Here is a 15,900-nt window from a genome sequence, read left to right as displayed (position 1 = left end):
GCGCCTGGGTGGCTCAGTTGGTTAACCGACTGCCTTCGGCTCAGGTCATGATCCTGGAGTCACAGGATCGAGTCCCGCATCGGGCTCCCTGCTCGGCAGGGAGTCTGCTTCTCCCTCTGACCCTCCCCCCTCTCATGCTCTCTCTCTCTCTCTCATTCTCTCTCTCAAATAAATAAATAAAATCTTTAAAAAAAAAAAAGAGTGGTTGTACCATTTTACATTTCCACCAACAGTGCATACAAGTTCTAGTTCTTCCACATCCTTATCAACGCTTGCTATAGTCAGTCTTTTTAATTTTAGCCGTCCTCATAGGTAGGAAGTGACATCTCAATGTGGTTTTGATGTGCATTTCCCAATTATCTTGAGCATCTTTTCAAGTGCTTACTTGCACCCATATGTTTTCCCTGGACATCATGGTTTGTTCAAATTACAAAAGAGGCTCTTACTCATTACATAATTTAGACAAACAATAAGGAATTTATAAGGAGTATATAGTCCCCCACTACCAATCCCCACCCCCAACACCCACACAGGTAACCAAAGGTGCATAAGAATCACTGGGAGCACTTTTCAGGCATGCAAATTCTTGCCTCCACACTTGAAGATTCTGATTCAGGTGGTCAGGGATGGAGCATATTTCCACAAGCCCCAAGGTGATTCTTTTTTTAAGATTTTATTTATTTATTTATTTATTTATTTGACAGAGAGAGAGAAAGAAAGCAAGCATAAGCAGGGGGGAGCAGCAGAGGGAAGGGAGAAGCAGACTCCCCACTGAGCAGGGAGCCCCATATGGGACTCGATCCCAGGATGCTGGGATCAGGACCTGAGCCGAAGGCAGACGCTTACCCGACCAAGCCACCCAGGCACCCCTGTTACTAGGTGATTCTGATGCAAGTAGTCTGCAGATAATTTCTTGGGAAATTCTGCTTTTAATCTCATCCTACTAAGAAATGTTGAAGGAATGAAGGCAGCGAGTCTGGAGGGAGAAACATGAAAGGGGTCTATGGGCTGCATTCAAATAAGGAAGAGCCTTGGCCTAAGAGAGTATGTTTGCTCTATGTCATCCTATGGAGCAACAAATGTTTAGAATCTAAAGGTCAAATTAGAGAAAACTTTTTAGGAGTACCTGGCTGGCTCAGTTGGTAGAGCATGCGACACTTAATCTTGGGGTCCTGAGTTCAAGCCCCAATGATGGGTATAGAGCTTACTTTAAAAAAACAAAACAGGGGCACCTGTGTGGCTCAGTTGGTTGGGCGTCTGCCTTCGGCTCAGGTCATGATCTCAGGGTCCTGGGATCAAGCCCCATATTGGGTGCTCTGCTCAGCGGAATCTGCTTCTCCCTCACACTCTCCCTCTGTGCTCTGTCTTTCTCAAATAAATAAAATCTTTAAAAAAATCTAAAAATAAATAAATAAACAAAACAGGGATGCCTGGGTGGCTCAGTTAAGTGACTGACTCTTGATCTTAGCTCAGGTCTGATCTCAGGATCGTGAGTTCAAGCCCATGTTGGGCTCCCCATTGGGCATGGGGCCTACTTAAAAAAACAAACAAACAAAAAAACCAACAAAAAAACCACAACTTTCTAACAGAGTTAATGTGAAACAAAATCAGGCCACAGAGCCAGGAAAGGGAAGGAACTTGCCAAAGTCACTGAGCTTGCAGAAAGAGGACTTCTCTGGGTTGAGAAATGACTGGGTCAAGGGGAGGCAAAGAGGGGGCAAGAGACATCACACACATACACATTCTCTGTTTCTGAGGAAAAACTCCTTTATAAACACCTGGAGAGGAATGTAACCCACCAGACAGGTAATGTGTGTCTTAACCCAAATTAAATAGCAGCTATTTGCCCTAAGCCATATTTCCCTGACTCCATTTGCAAGGCCTAAAATGGCAGAGAAAGGAGACAACACAGTATTTTGTTTTTTGGTTTTTTTAAAAGATTTTATTTATTTATTTGACAGAGAGAGAGAGAACACAAGTAGGCAGAGTGGCAGACAGAGGGAGAGGGAGAAGCAGGCTCTCCGCTGAGCAGGGAGCCGGACGTGGGGCTCGATCCCAAGACCCCAGGATCATGACCTGAGCCGAAGGCAACCGCTTAACCGACTGAGCCACGCAGGCGCCCTGACAACACAGTATTTTGTAAGAGCAGTTCTTTTTATAGGCAAGTAGACCTGCCCAGGCCCTCTCCTCACAATTTTGGATCAGCAGATTTTAAAACTCTTAAGCCTGGGGCGCCTGGGTGGCTCAGTCAGTTAAGCGTCTGCCTTGGGCTCAGGTTGTGGTACCGGGTCCTGGGATCCAGTGAGGGCTCCACGCTCAGTGGGAAGTCTGCTTCTCCCTCTCCCTCTGCCCCTCCCCGCCTTGTGCGCTCGCTCGTGCGCTCTCTCTCTCTCTATACATAAATCAAATAAATAAATAAAATCTTAAAAAAAAAAACAACCTCCTAAGCTTGTCAATAAACAAGCAATAGGCTTTGGACAATCAAGCTCAACAAATGCCATTTGCTTCAGTTATAGCACTCACACACACACACACCCATTGGTTAAATAAAAAGCCATTTATTTGACCTAGAACACAATCAACCAAGGCTCTGTTTACCACGACAAGCTGCTGATCCAAGAGGGATGAGAGCCAACTGCTAGCAACTCCTGTACCCTGGCAGAAAGTCAGCTGAGCCCCCAGCATCTGGCAAGACTGGGTGTTGCCCAGGTCCCCACATACGCCCTCCTCTTTCCCCTCATTTAAAAACAAGCTATACAGGTGCTGGTTCTGTTCAAAAGAGGCAAGCAAGGCCCAATAAACAGTCCTTGTTAGAATGTTTGGTCGCTTCTGCTGTCAGCATTTCACCTTCGGCCAAATACTGATGTGGTGCGCTGTTGCACTTGTATTTAGATGATCATCACCAACATCTGTGCTGTCGTTTGTAAGTCATTATAGGGCTCACTTTATAGTTTCATGTTGGTAATTTTTAAAATTTTGTGTTTTATTTCAGAGACAGACCAATTTTTTCCGGGTCATCATCTTTCCTAACTGGCACAGCTATGAGCCACTGGGTTCTGAGCGCCAGCACGTTCACTGAGCACTCCCTACGTGCCAGACACTGGGCTCGGCATTCATTCCCAAGTCTGACAATAACCTGAAGGATGGGAGCGCCTGGGTGGCTCAGTCGTTAAGTGTATGCCTTCGGCTCAGGTCATGATCCCGGGGTCCTGGGATCCGGCTCTCTGCTCCGCGGGAAGCCTGCTTCTCCCTCTCCCGCTCCCCCTGCTTATGTTCCCTCTCTTACTGTGCCTCTCTCTGTCAAATAAATAAGATCTTTAAAAAAAAAAAAATAACTGGGGCGCCTGGGTGGCTCAGTCGTTAAGCGTCTGCCTTCGGCTCAGGTCATGATCCCAGGGTCCTGGGATCGAGCCCCGCATCGGGCTCCCTGCTCGGCGGGAAGCCTGCTTCTCCCGCTTCCACTCCTCCTGCTTGTGTTCCCTCTCTCGCTGTGTCTCTCTCTGTCAAATAAATAAATAAAATCTTAAAAAAAAAAAATAAAATAACCTGAAGGATGAAGCAGATAATCTTATTTCTATTTTACAGCTAAAACCGGGCCTTGGACTGAAATGAATACTACACTATATAAATGAACTAACTTGAATTTAAATAAAATCTTGAAAGAAAAAAAAAACCCCAAAAAACTGGGCCTTGGAGAGGTTAAACAATGTGTCCAAGATCACACAGCTAGAGGGGTCAGGACACTGTCTGGACTGACAGCCGGTACTTCCCGCCTGCCTGCCTTTAAAAGAGCCCGAGGGCCAGCCTTCCGTCATTTCTTACAGCAGAATGCTTCATGTCAAATCTGAAACTGTGCAAGGCTATGTGTGAACCCCTCTGTGGGGAGGGTCCCAAATTTCTAAGGGGTCCAGGATCCCAAGAAGGTGAAGCCCTTGGGCAGGATGCTGTTTCTCTATTCCCCTCCAAGTTCTGGGCGCTCACTGTGCAAGGAGCACTGTAGCCCCGGGGGAGCCCGACAGTCAGGCTTCTGGTCCCCAGCTTTGACACTACTTTGCCCGGGGTCCTTGGCCAAGGCGGCTCAACACAGGGACTGCAAATTTCCTTTCTCTTTTCCCCTGGCCTGTAGTCATAATTATATGTTCCTTGGCAAGGATTCTTTAATATTGTTTGTATTTATTTTCCCATTGTTTTAACCTATGGGTTCTTATTAAAAGTCACCCCAAATCCTACACCGAAGCGGGCAGGGATAAACCGACGCAAGAAATAAGTTTTTTCTAGACCACCTTACCTCTCTGGGCCTTAGCTCCCCACCTGTAAAAGGTCACGTGGATCAGGTTGCTCGCATTTCCGTCAGGCCCAGGACACAAAGCTCGACCGCGCCACCTGGGACCGGGGCGTCGCGGCCCCCGCGCCCCCCTCCACCTCCCCGCTCGGCCCGGGAGCGGCGGCGGCTTACCCGCGCCCCTCGGCGCCCTGCCCGTCGACCCCGCCCCTATCGCCGCGCGGAGCTCGGGCGCCGGGGACCCGCCGCCGGGGCGGGAAGGGCGCCCCGCTCCCCGACACGCGCCGCACCTGGGCCTCCGCGCTGCGGGTCCCACCGAAGGCGCGGGCGGGCGCGACTCTGCCCACGCTGCGTGCTTGCGTGCGTGCGTGTGCCGCGAAGGGGCGGCCCGCTCGCGCGCCTTTGTCAATTGTCTGCGGCCAGGTTGTTTTCCGCTCGCTGCTCCCGGGACCCGGCCCGGCCCGGCCCGCGGTGGCCCTGGCCCGCCGCCAGCGCCGAGAGCGGCGGCGGCTCTGAGCGCCGCGCCGCCGGGGAGGGCGGGGGGCACCCACCCGTGCCTTCTCGTTCAGCCGCCTTCTCGCCCGGACTCGGCACCCCCAAAACACCGGCCAGCGCTTAGGCCACCCGGTGGGAATGTTGACCTCTGGGTCCCTGAAAATCTGTATATCCGTGACCCTGCTCGAAGCACCAGATTTTAGGGCGGGACCTCGATTTCATTCCCAGGGTCTGCTGCCTAGGACTTCTGGGTTCTTACCCAGCTCTCCCATGAACGCAGTCTTAGACAAATCTGCCAGTCTCCCTGCACCCCAGTCTCCTTTCCTGTGATATAAAATATTCGTCCACTCTCTCCCTGCTGTGAAATGGGACAATGTTCTAGGCCCTAAGTACCACGGCAGACAAGGTCCCCGCCCTCTTGGGGGGAGGGTGAGGGTGGTCAGACATTGAACATTGACATTGAAAAGTGAAAATTGCTATGAAAAAGTTTCGTATCAGGGAAGGCAAACCTTGTTTGTGGGGTGAGGAATCGACTAGATTAACTTTCCCAAATCTTCTTGGTTCTAATTCTTATTCTTGTTATTAGGGCTTAATATTTATTATTATTAGTGATAGCAATAGTAATACTGCTTCCTAAGTGCCAGGCGCTATACTAAACATTTTACTTGTGTTTTCTCATTTATCTCATTCCCAACTTCTCTATAAAATAGGCATGCTTCTTAGCATTACTATTATCCTCATTTTAGAAAAACTGAGGCCAGAAAAATGAAAGTTAACTTGCCCACTGTTAAGTAGCTACTAAGCGACAGGACCAATATTCAAATTCAGACGGTTGGAGGCCTCTGTCTCCTCCGTTGCTTAACCACTAGTCTACACCCATAAAAACATGAAGACCAGGGGCACCTGGGTGGCTCAGTCTGTTAAGCCTCTGCCTTTGGGTCAAGTCATGATCTCAGGGTCCTGGGATCAAGCCCCCCCTCCAGCTCCCTGCTCAGAGTGGGGAGTCTGCTTCTCCCTCTGCCCCTCCCTACCGCTTGTGATCTCTCATGTGTGTGCTCTCTCTCTCATAAATTAAAAAAAAATCTTTTTAAAAAACCCCCCAAAACCAAAAAACATAAAGACCAAAATGGGGCTGTGTCTTGAATGTGATGGATGAAAACAATAGAAGGGGAGAGGGGTGGTTTAGTCTGTAGACAAGAAAAGCAAAGGAAGTTGAGAGCATTCTGATCCATGGAACAGACTTCATGTGTATGACCTGAGAAGTCACTAGCATGGGGAAATCTAGAAGGCCCACATTGCAACATGTAGGGAAGAACTTCTCTAACAGAACATTTCAAAAGTGGCATCAGTGCCTGGAGAGAGCGAGCACCTTACCACTAAAGGTCAACATTCAAAATATAACACTGCAGGGCGCCTGGCTGGCTCTGTTGGAAGAGCATGTGACTCTTGACCTTGGGGCTGTGAGTTTGAGCCCCACGCTGGGTGTAGAGATTACCAAAAAATAAATAAATTTTAAAACAACAAAACCCCAAATATAACATTGCATGTCAACTATACAATAATAATAACAAAAAAAATTTTTTTTTTTTTTTTAAATTTTTTTTAAGTCTGCATTCAAGGGATGCCTGGGTGGCTCAGTGGGTTAAGCAACTTGCTCAGCGGGGAGCCTGCTTACCCCTGTGCCTGCTCCTCCCCCAGCTTGTGCTCCCTCTCTCACTCTGACAAATAAATAAATAAATAATCTTAATTTTTTTTTTTTAAGTCAGCATTCAAGCAGAGAGGCTTATCAGGAATGCTTCAAAGAGGGATGCCAGAGGTGTGTGGTAGACCCTCATCAAATGAACACATGAGGGGCGCCTGGGTGGCTCAGTTGGTTAAGCATCTGCCTTCAGCTCGGGTCATGATCTCAGGGTCCCGCAGCAGCTCCCTGCTCAGCAGGGAGTCTGCTTCTCCTCCTGCCGCCCCCAACTCATGCTCACAGTCACGCTCTCTCTCTCAAATAAATAAATAAATAAAATCTTAAAAAAAAAAAAGGGATACTTCAAAGAAGAGTCCCATAAAAGATTGGTTTAAGGATCTCTAGGTTTCTTTCCCATTCTGTAGGAATTCTAAAGGGAAATGGAATCCTAGAGTGGTTAAGTGACCTATCCAAAGCCCCCTAGGGAGTGAAGACCTGACCCCAAAGCAAGGCTGATTCTAAATGGACTGACTTCCTGTTTGTGGGAAGGATCTTGAGTGTTCAGCACCTCAGTTCTGCTCCTGTAAGGTGTGTGTGTGTGTTGGGGGCGGGGTGTGACCAGTCTTTTCTTGGGAGTATGGAATCATCTGCTCTGCCTGTTTCACTTTACATTACTAATGTGCGCCCTTCTTCCTTGCTCGTGTTGAGTATTCTGTGATTTCAGACACAAGTGCCAACACTCCCAGGGCAATTGCTATATTACTGGGGTTCCAGAGGTAGCAGGGTTCCACATCCCCAAGAAGTATTTATTTGGTAACTTAAGGAAAAGGAGACAAGCTGGCTAGTATTTTCACTTGAAACAGATGTTTCTTAGATTCTGTTTGAGAACTCTGGGTTATCTTGAATTAAATTCCTAAAGTACTAACACTAGTGCCCCATCTCTTATCCTAGTCACAAATACTTTGATGGGTAGCAATCTAATGGCCAACTTCAGAAAAGTCATTCTTTTCTAACTGGAAACCTCTAACAAAGGAAACCAATTATTTGGGGGGGGGGATTGGTTTCCAGAACATTTACGAAGAAATGGACATCACCTTGCCCCCAGTGACGCAACTCAAAGATAGAGTTCCTCTTCACTTCTACCCTCCACAGAGTGATCAAGTTTTAAATTTCTTTTTTGAAAAGAAAATACATTTACCTGGTTCAGAATCCTAAAGTATACTGTGATGTCTACAGCTTATCGATCTTTGGGCTCCTCTCAGTGCCTGGCATCTTGCCTTGTATACAGTAGGTGCTGAATAAGTTTTTATTGACTGGGTGGATGAATGAGTGTGAATTAAGAAGTTGTGAGAGACAGGGGCACCTGGGTGGCTCAGTCGTTAAGCGACTGCCTTCGGCTCAGGTCATGGTCCCAGGGTCCTGGGATCCAGCCCCGCATCAGGCTCCCTGCTCGGCGGGAAGCCTGCTTCTCCCTCTCCCACTCCCCCTGCTTGTGTGCCCTCTCTCGCTGTGCCTCTCTCTCTGTCAAATAAATAAATAAAATCTTAAAAAAAAAAAAAAGAAGTTGTGAGAGACAGAGGAAGAAGTTGGCTTAGGATGGGACAGCAGACATTGTGCCTGAGATGCATGGACTTCAAGGAAGCCCAGATAGAACTCCCAGGCCAATTGCAAATTTGACTATGACTTTATCCAAAGATCTGCACTAAAAGCAGTGACATCAGGGGCACCTGACTGGCTCTGTCGGAAGAGCTTGCAACTCTTGATCTTTGGGGTTGTGAGTTTGAGCTCCACCTTGGGTATAGAGATTATGTCAATAAATAAAAACTGAAAACAAAAAATCTTAAAAAAATAAAAAAGCAGCAGCATCAGACTCTTGAGTTAAGCATTACTTAAAGACTGTGTGCCCCCCCCCCGACAAAAAAAAGATTATGTACCAGCCTGAGTCTTTTGGTTGCAAGCAATAAAAACTAATTCTGGTTGACTGAAGCAAAAAAAAGGAATTTATTGAAACAGTATTGAGCTCAAAGAATCAATGGACAGGCTGGAGAAGCAGGCTAGGCATAGAGGCAGGCACAAAGGGAGGCTGGGGGGCCGGACCCACAGAGGAAACACACCACAGGAAGAATGCTGCTGTCGGACACTGGCAACACATGGAGGATGGGGGCCCTGGTTGCCCCAGCTCCCCAGCTGCCCCAGCTGCCACCACATTCCGCGTGCTTCCGATCCCGGGGTAAATTTTGCACATTGCCTGCTTCTCTGGGCTCCTGCCTCCTGAATCACGATCCAGGTGGGACTGACTGAGTCCCAAGTAGTCAGTGATCAGGGAAAACTGATACCTGTGCCTTTTGGCTTCCATGAGTGAGATGCAGGCCCACCTCACACAGTGGACTGTACTCCAAACTTATAAAGGCAATTTAGAGGCTGAGCAATCAGGAAAATGATAAATATCCACTATGTAGTTGTCTACTAATCATTTGTAGGCCCCAAATAGAAAGAATTAAAGAGCAGAATCTGTATAAAGTGCTGTATAATATAGCATCTGAGCTGAACTCTCAAAACCAGAAGAGGTAGCTATTATACTTGTTACTCAACCTTCCATTTTTAAAAAATTTTTTTAGAGTAAGCTCTATGCCCAACATGGGATTTGAATTTTCAACACTGAGAGCAACAGTCGCATGCCCTACTGACCGAGCCCGCCCGGCGCCCCTTACCCAACCTTTTAAAATTTCAGCTACTCAGAGAACTTCTTTACAGCACCAGTATTTTCTTCCCAAGCCTTTCCTTTTCTTTCTCTCTGGAATCACTTATAATTGCACAGTTGAGCAAAGAAAGGTTGAAAAGAATTAAATTTGTGCCAAATTTGTACTGAGCAGCACAATAACGGCAGTGCCATGAGCCTAATAAATACAATTTGGTTTACCTTTCTTTTCTTTCTTTCTTTCTTCTTTTTTTAAGAGAGGGAGGCGGGGGAGGGGCAGAGGAAGAGAGAATCTTAAGCAGACTCCATGCCCAGCATGGAGTCCAACACAGGCTCCATCTCACAACCCTGAGACCATGACCTGAGCCAAAATCAAGAGTCAGACGCTTAGTTGAGCCGGCCAGGCGCCCCCCCAATTTGTTTTTCTGATAAGTTTTTTTTAAAAAACTACTTACCTCTTTTAGAGAGTCCGTCTTAAGATCATATCTATTTCTTCATTCAACTTTGTGAAATCTACCCATCTGATTTCTACAGTAATAATAAAAACAGGTGCCCCTTACTGAATGCCTAATACATGTCAGAAATTTCTCACAGATGATCTCTAATCCTGACAATCACCCTATGTGATAGATATTATTATTTGCGTTTTACAGTTGCAGAAACTGAGGTTGGAGAGATTAAGTAACCCATGCAAGGTTATACGGCTCATAGATGACAAGTTTATAGCCAAGTCTACCACTATACCATTCTGTCTCTCACATGGTTGCTTTCTCCAAAGTTTCTCATCACCATTCAAAAAAAAGTTCTACTGGGGCACCTGATGGCTCAGTCAGTTAAGGGTCTGACTTCAGCTCAGGTCATGATCTCAGAGTGCTGGGATCGAGCCCCGAGTGGAGCCCCCAGTCAGGCTCCCTGCTCAGCGGAGAGTCTGCTTCTCCCTCTCTGTCCCTCCCCCTGCTTGTGCTCACTCACTCTCTCAAAGAAATAAAAAAAAAAAATCTTTCAAAAAAATTCTACGAAGTCTGAATGTCATTATTTATTTTGTCTTTGAAGATTCTAAATCATCAGAAAGACAAGTCAAGAAGTTGTTAGTTGCTGTGTCTTTAGCAGAATTAACCTTTATCACATTAACAGGCTAGTTTAATAACCTCATTACTAATGTATAAAAAATTTTATAACAAGAGTGTCTGCTTTATTGAGCCCATATTATAAGCCAGTTACTATGCTAGTTAGCTCTAAAAGATAAGTTCACTGTGCTCTATCAATGGGAAACCTGAGATTTTCAGAGACAGAAACTCGCTACGGTCCTTGCTGCAAGGAAGGGGCAGAACTGGGACTGCTAGGCCTCCTTCCGTCGTCCGGAATGTCACACCATCTCTGGGCCAGTTTTATCATTTGTACTGAGCAACACCACTTAGCATCTCTTCTGTTTCTTTCTCTTCCTGGTTTCCAGCAGCTCCCACCTGTGTTTCTGGCTTGTCACAGGCATCATCACCCTTCTTTAAGACAGGGCTATTTTCTCTTCCCTTCCAGGTTTCCCAGCTCCCTTTTCCCCCCAGGCAAGGCCACAACCTTCTCACACAGACTCAGCCCCGAGGCCTGTAACAGTCCTGTTCTTAATCTGTAGAAAGATGTGGAAACTTAGCTTTGAAGTTTAGGAGATACCCTCTCGTCTACTTTGCTGGAATTCCATCATGAAATAAGTGCCTCAGTTCTAGAAATTGACCTTAACACATCACCGTCATGAATTTTTAGCCCGGTTTCGGGAAACTTGTTTTGCTTTTACTATACCACACTCCTTGTATCAGTCAGTAGTCCTTTGGTTCCAGTGCCAGAAATCCAACTCATCTAGAAATTACAATGTCCATTAGAAGACAAGACCATCTCTGCCCAAGTGTCTCTTCAAGAGAACAAGCCCTCCAAAAAGCTCTCCAGCAGACCTTTCCTCTTATCTCATTGAGTAGAACAGCATGTCCATACCAAAGCATACCTAAACCAGTCACTGACTGGCTTAGATGGATGAGGACCCAACACGGGGCCAGCCCCCTCTGAACTATATAGTCATGTATCCTGAACAAAATTGGAGTCTTTTGGGGAAGAGGAAGGACAAGGGGGAATGCCGTTGGGTAGGCAGCCAAAAGTGTCTGCCGCAGGAGGGAGTGGGCAATCTACAGGGAAGATGGGCAGCCAAAGATAAGGTGACCCTTCCTGCTGAGTCTTTAAAGAGAGAATCCTTACCAAGCAGATAGGCATGGAAAGTCATGCCAGGTAGAAAAGACTGCAGAACATGTGCATAACATGCACATCAATACGCAACTCCCTTGTGTTTTCAGAAAATGCAATCACTTCGTTATAGCCGCATTGAATGCTATATGTCGGGTGGAGCTGTGACAGCTGTCGGCAAATACCACATTTGGGAAGGCGCGTAGGCCATGCTAAGGAATTTAAACTATTTCTGTAGGCAATGGGGAAGTCATTGAGGAATGGGGACCATGTGATATTATTTGAATTTTAAAAACATCATCTAGTAGAAAATGGTGTCAGCCTTCAAAAGTGTGCGAGTTCAGGCTCAGCTGAAAGTTAAAAACCAGACCCTGATAGAGCACCAAGTCGCAGAACAATATAAGGCTGAAGGCGGGAGACTAGTTAGAAAGTCGTAGTATCCAGCCAGGGGAGAGATAATAAGGCCTCGGTTAAGGCTGCAATAATAGCGAAGTAGAAGAGGAAAGGATAAGAATAAAATGTTGAAGGAATATCTGATGACCTACAGGATGTAAGGGGATGGAGGGCCTAGGCCAACTTGGAGATTTTTGTCTTGGGCCACTAGGTGCATGGTGGGATCTTCACTAAAGAAAGGGCATCCTAGAGAAGGAATATGTTTGGGGCAAAGGTTTGGGGGAAAGTAATGAGAGCACTTTTAAACTAGTTGACACCTGGAGCAGATCCAAATGAAGGTGTCTGGTGGGGAGATGGATATAAGGTTCTGGGAGAGGGAAGTTGGGATGGGTAACCCAGATTTGGAAGTCACTGGCAAAACTGTTTTACATGAAGCTATAAGAGCGAATGAGGTTGGCCTGGGAAAACAGGAAGGACATGAAGAGAAGGAGACCAAGGATAAAGACTTGTGAGCACAAGCAAGGGGCAGGCAAAGGAAGGGGAGCTGGCCAAAAAGATGGGGCAGGGGCAGTAAGAGTGGGGAGGTGAGCCGGCCTCTTATTAAACTTCCTTGTGAACAGTTTCTTTCGACTCTTGTGCTTCAGTCTGGTTCCACACCACCAAGTCAAACCACAGTTAAAATATTTGGCTAGTACCCTTTCATTCAAGTACTGTTTGAATTATTTTAATACCTGATTTTTATTTATTGGTTTCTAGTTAGAAGTCCCCTTGGTCAGTGCGATGCTTTCCTGGAAACTGCATGAGAAAAAAAAAGGTCTGGTGAGAAAGGGAGTCTTTCTGTTGCGATGTTCATTTCCTGCCCTGGAATACAGCCTCAAGGGCTTGTTGCTGCACATTTAAGGATCTGTGATTGTGTGCACAAGCGTATAAATGACTTGTAAGACTGACTGTAAGTTGATAAAACCTTTGTGACTCAGCAATTTCACTTCTGTTCATTTATCTTATAGAAATCCACACACAAGGGCACCTGGGTGGCTCAGATGGTTAAGCGTCTGCCTTCGGCTCGGGTCATGATCCTGGCGTCCTGGGATGGAGTCCTGCATTGGGCTCCCTGCTCCTTCGGAGCCTGCTTCTCCCTCTGCCTCTCTCTCTCTCTCTCTGTCTCTCATGAATAAATAAATAAAATCTTAAAAAAAAAAATCCACACACAAGTGCACAAAGACACATGCATAAGATTGTTTATTGTGACTTTTTAAAAAATCAAAGTAAAGATCTAGAAATAGGCCACATAATTGTCAGAGGAGATAGTTAAATAAATTCCAATGTGTCTACACCGTGGACTACTATGCAGCCAAGAAAAAGAATAAGGTTTATCTATAGGCACAGGTATGTAAAGATGTCCATGTTACAGATATTGTTATAGATGTTGTATATTAACTGGAAAAAGAAACAGGTTTCAGAGCCATATGCTTAACATGTACATAGGTAAATCTATATAATGCATATATATAATCCATTAGTCATTCGACAGATACTATTGAGTCAGGCACTATTCTGGGGATTCATTAGTGAACAAGACAGAAAAAGTTCCTGTCTCAGTGAATGAATGTTCTACTGAAGGAGGTTAAGTCAAAAAGAGTAAAACAATAAATATATAGATTTACACACTAATACGTGCTATGAAGGAAAATCAAGTAGGGTATAGACCTGAAGAGTCACAGGGTATGGTGAGGAGATGTGGGTAAGGGGTTATTTTAAATAATTTAGTCAAGAAGAGTGTTTCTCAGGAGAGAACATCTTATCTGTGATCTGAATGAAGTATGGGAAAGTACTAGAGTTCTCCAGAGAAACAGAACCAACAGGGATGTGTGTATGTGTGTGGAGACAGTGGGGGAGAGAGAGTAAGAGAGAGAGAGAGAGATTTATTTTAAGGAATTGACTTATGTGATTGTCCAAAATCTGCAGGGTAGGTCACAAGCTGGGGACCCAGGGAAGAGTTGCAGTTTGAGACTGAAGGATGTCTGCTGGCAGAATTCCTTCTTGCTTAGGGGAGATCAGTCTTTGTTCTAGTAAGGCCTTCGGTTCTTTGGATGAGACCCACCCACGTTGTGGAGGGTATTCTGCTTTACTCAAAGTTCACCCATTTATATGTTAATCTTATCCAAAAAACACCTGCACAGAAATATTCAGAATATCATAACGTTTGACTAAATCTCTGGGCACCATGGCCCAGTTCAATTGGCACCTAAAATTAACCAACACAAGTCCATCCCTTGTCAACTTGGCACCCATCTGCATCTCCTTAAACCATGCTGAGTCTCTGAATACACAATAACAAGGTCATACTTCTATCTAACAGGACACAACTATCTTGTGTACAAAATGAAAACATACTCTCTAGTAGAGGATACAAAGTTAATAATAATACAGTGTTTGATCTTGTTCAGAAAGCACCATAGGTTCGCTCAAACTCTTGACACTTGCCTAGCCCCTCAAATGTTATTCTAAGTTACCTGATTCCAGCCCTTTCCTGGGCATTTTACATTTGATTGTTCAGATTCCGCTGGGTAATCCTGGTCATGCATTATGCTAGGCTACAGAAGTCGGCTAAGTAATAGAAAATGACTACATCCACAAGGTGGCAGTATTGTATAAGTATTGAAAACCATGACGCAGCATGTGCTCTTGAACATCCCCTTCTGTGGCATATTCTGTGATCTATTAAGTGAATGTCTGTTTTTATATCTTCATTTAATCTTGAAATAAATGAGCAGTTTCCTTCCCAGGGTGTTTTACAGTTCTGAGATGCATGGGCTGGAGAAATAAAAAAGCAGGGTTTTTTGGAATCAGAAAAGTCTGAGTTCAAGTGCAACATGCACCCCTAGCTTATTTAATGCACTTGGGCAAGTTAACTGAGAGCTCAGATTTACAGATCTGCCTCAGCTGCCCTATCTAAAAATTTAGAACAGTTGGGGGCAACTGACTAGCTCAGTCGGTAGAGCATGTGACTCTTGATCTCGGGGTCCTTCGTTCAAGCCCCATGCTGGGTGTAGAGCTTATTTTTAAAAAAATGTAAAACAGTGAGGGGGCGCCTAGGTGGCTCAGTTGGTTAAGCGTCCGACTCTTGATATCAGCTCAGGTCCTGATCTCAGGGTCATGATCTCAGGGTCATGATCTCCGGGGTCATGAGATTGAGCCCTGCATCAGGCTCCACGCCTAGTATGGAGTCAGTCTGCTTGAGATTCTCTCTCTCCCTCTCCCTCTGCCCCTGCACCCCCTCGAATAAATAAATCTTTTATTTATTTTTTTTTTTTTAAAGATTTTATTTATTTATTCATGAGAGACAGAGACAGAGAGAGAGAGAAGCAGGCTCCCAAGGAGCAGGGAGCCCGATGCGGGACTCGATCCCAGGACCCTGGGATCATGACCTGAGCCGAAGGCAGACGCTTAACCATCTGAGCCACCCAGGCGCCCCAATAAATCTTTTTTTTTAAATAAAACAATGAAATTACTTCTTCCATGAAATCTTTTTTATGACATAAGATAATATAGGTAAGAATACTACTATACAAAATGCCATATAAATGTTAAAAGTAATTATTATCTTAGCATTGGAAAATCAATCAGGGTAGATGTCATCTGAAAACTCAGTATCTTTAAATTGATTCAAAGAAAGGTTCTGAGGCCTTTAGATTAGCCTAGAATATTTCATTTCTGTTTTCTGAGATACATCTTAGCCGGCGGTGACCTTGTCAAAAGTAATCATCTACATAAAGAGATCAGTTGTGGTACTGTCATAGTTATTACACTTCTCTTATTTTTGGCTTTGGACAAGAATTGTGACGTTCCTGTTTCAGCTGACAGCCTATCTCCTTCCACCGGGAAGGTTAGCAAAAGTCACCTCTGGCTTGAATTACCTAATAATAACAGCAGCAGGGTATATTTGTATGAGGTTTATGGCTTAAACGAAGTACTTCTACATATCCTATTTCAACTAGGGCAGAAGCTATGGCAGTCAGTGATAGAGTGTGAGACAAGAGAATATAGGCTAAGAAGGTCAATAGGATTTGAAATTCTAAGCAGCAAAAGAAAATATAAAAATAATTGAGTCTTGGGGCACCTGGCTGGCTC

At 45.3% G+C, this 15,900-nt stretch overlaps 1 protein-coding gene across 6 annotated transcripts in view; it reads right to left on the bottom strand.

Moving 5' to 3' along the window:
* The window catches only part of ARHGEF37 (Rho guanine nucleotide exchange factor 37), a 47,100-nt gene extending 42,174 nt beyond the window's left edge, over positions 1–4,926 (bottom strand). For 4 of the 6 annotated variants that reach the window (XM_081826160.1, XM_081826163.1, XM_081826161.1 and 1 more), the window contains exon 1: positions 4,289–4,530. The gene's annotated coding sequence lies outside the window, so the exon portion shown is untranslated. Of the gene's footprint in view, positions 1–4,288; positions 4,533–4,572 lie in introns of those variants that run through there. The other 2 variants (XM_081826165.1, XM_081826167.1) reach the window with 2 other exon arrangements.
* Positions 4,927–15,900: the final 10,974 nt, after the last annotated feature.

The sequence above is a fragment of the Leptonychotes weddellii genome, chromosome 7 (assembly GCF_054177405.1).
Source record: "Leptonychotes weddellii isolate Sample4059 chromosome 7, ASM5417740v2, whole genome shotgun sequence".
In the NCBI taxonomy this organism is placed as follows: Eukaryota; Metazoa; Chordata; class Mammalia; order Carnivora; family Phocidae; genus Leptonychotes; species Leptonychotes weddellii.
This window is presented reverse-complemented; position numbering and strand designations above follow the sequence as displayed.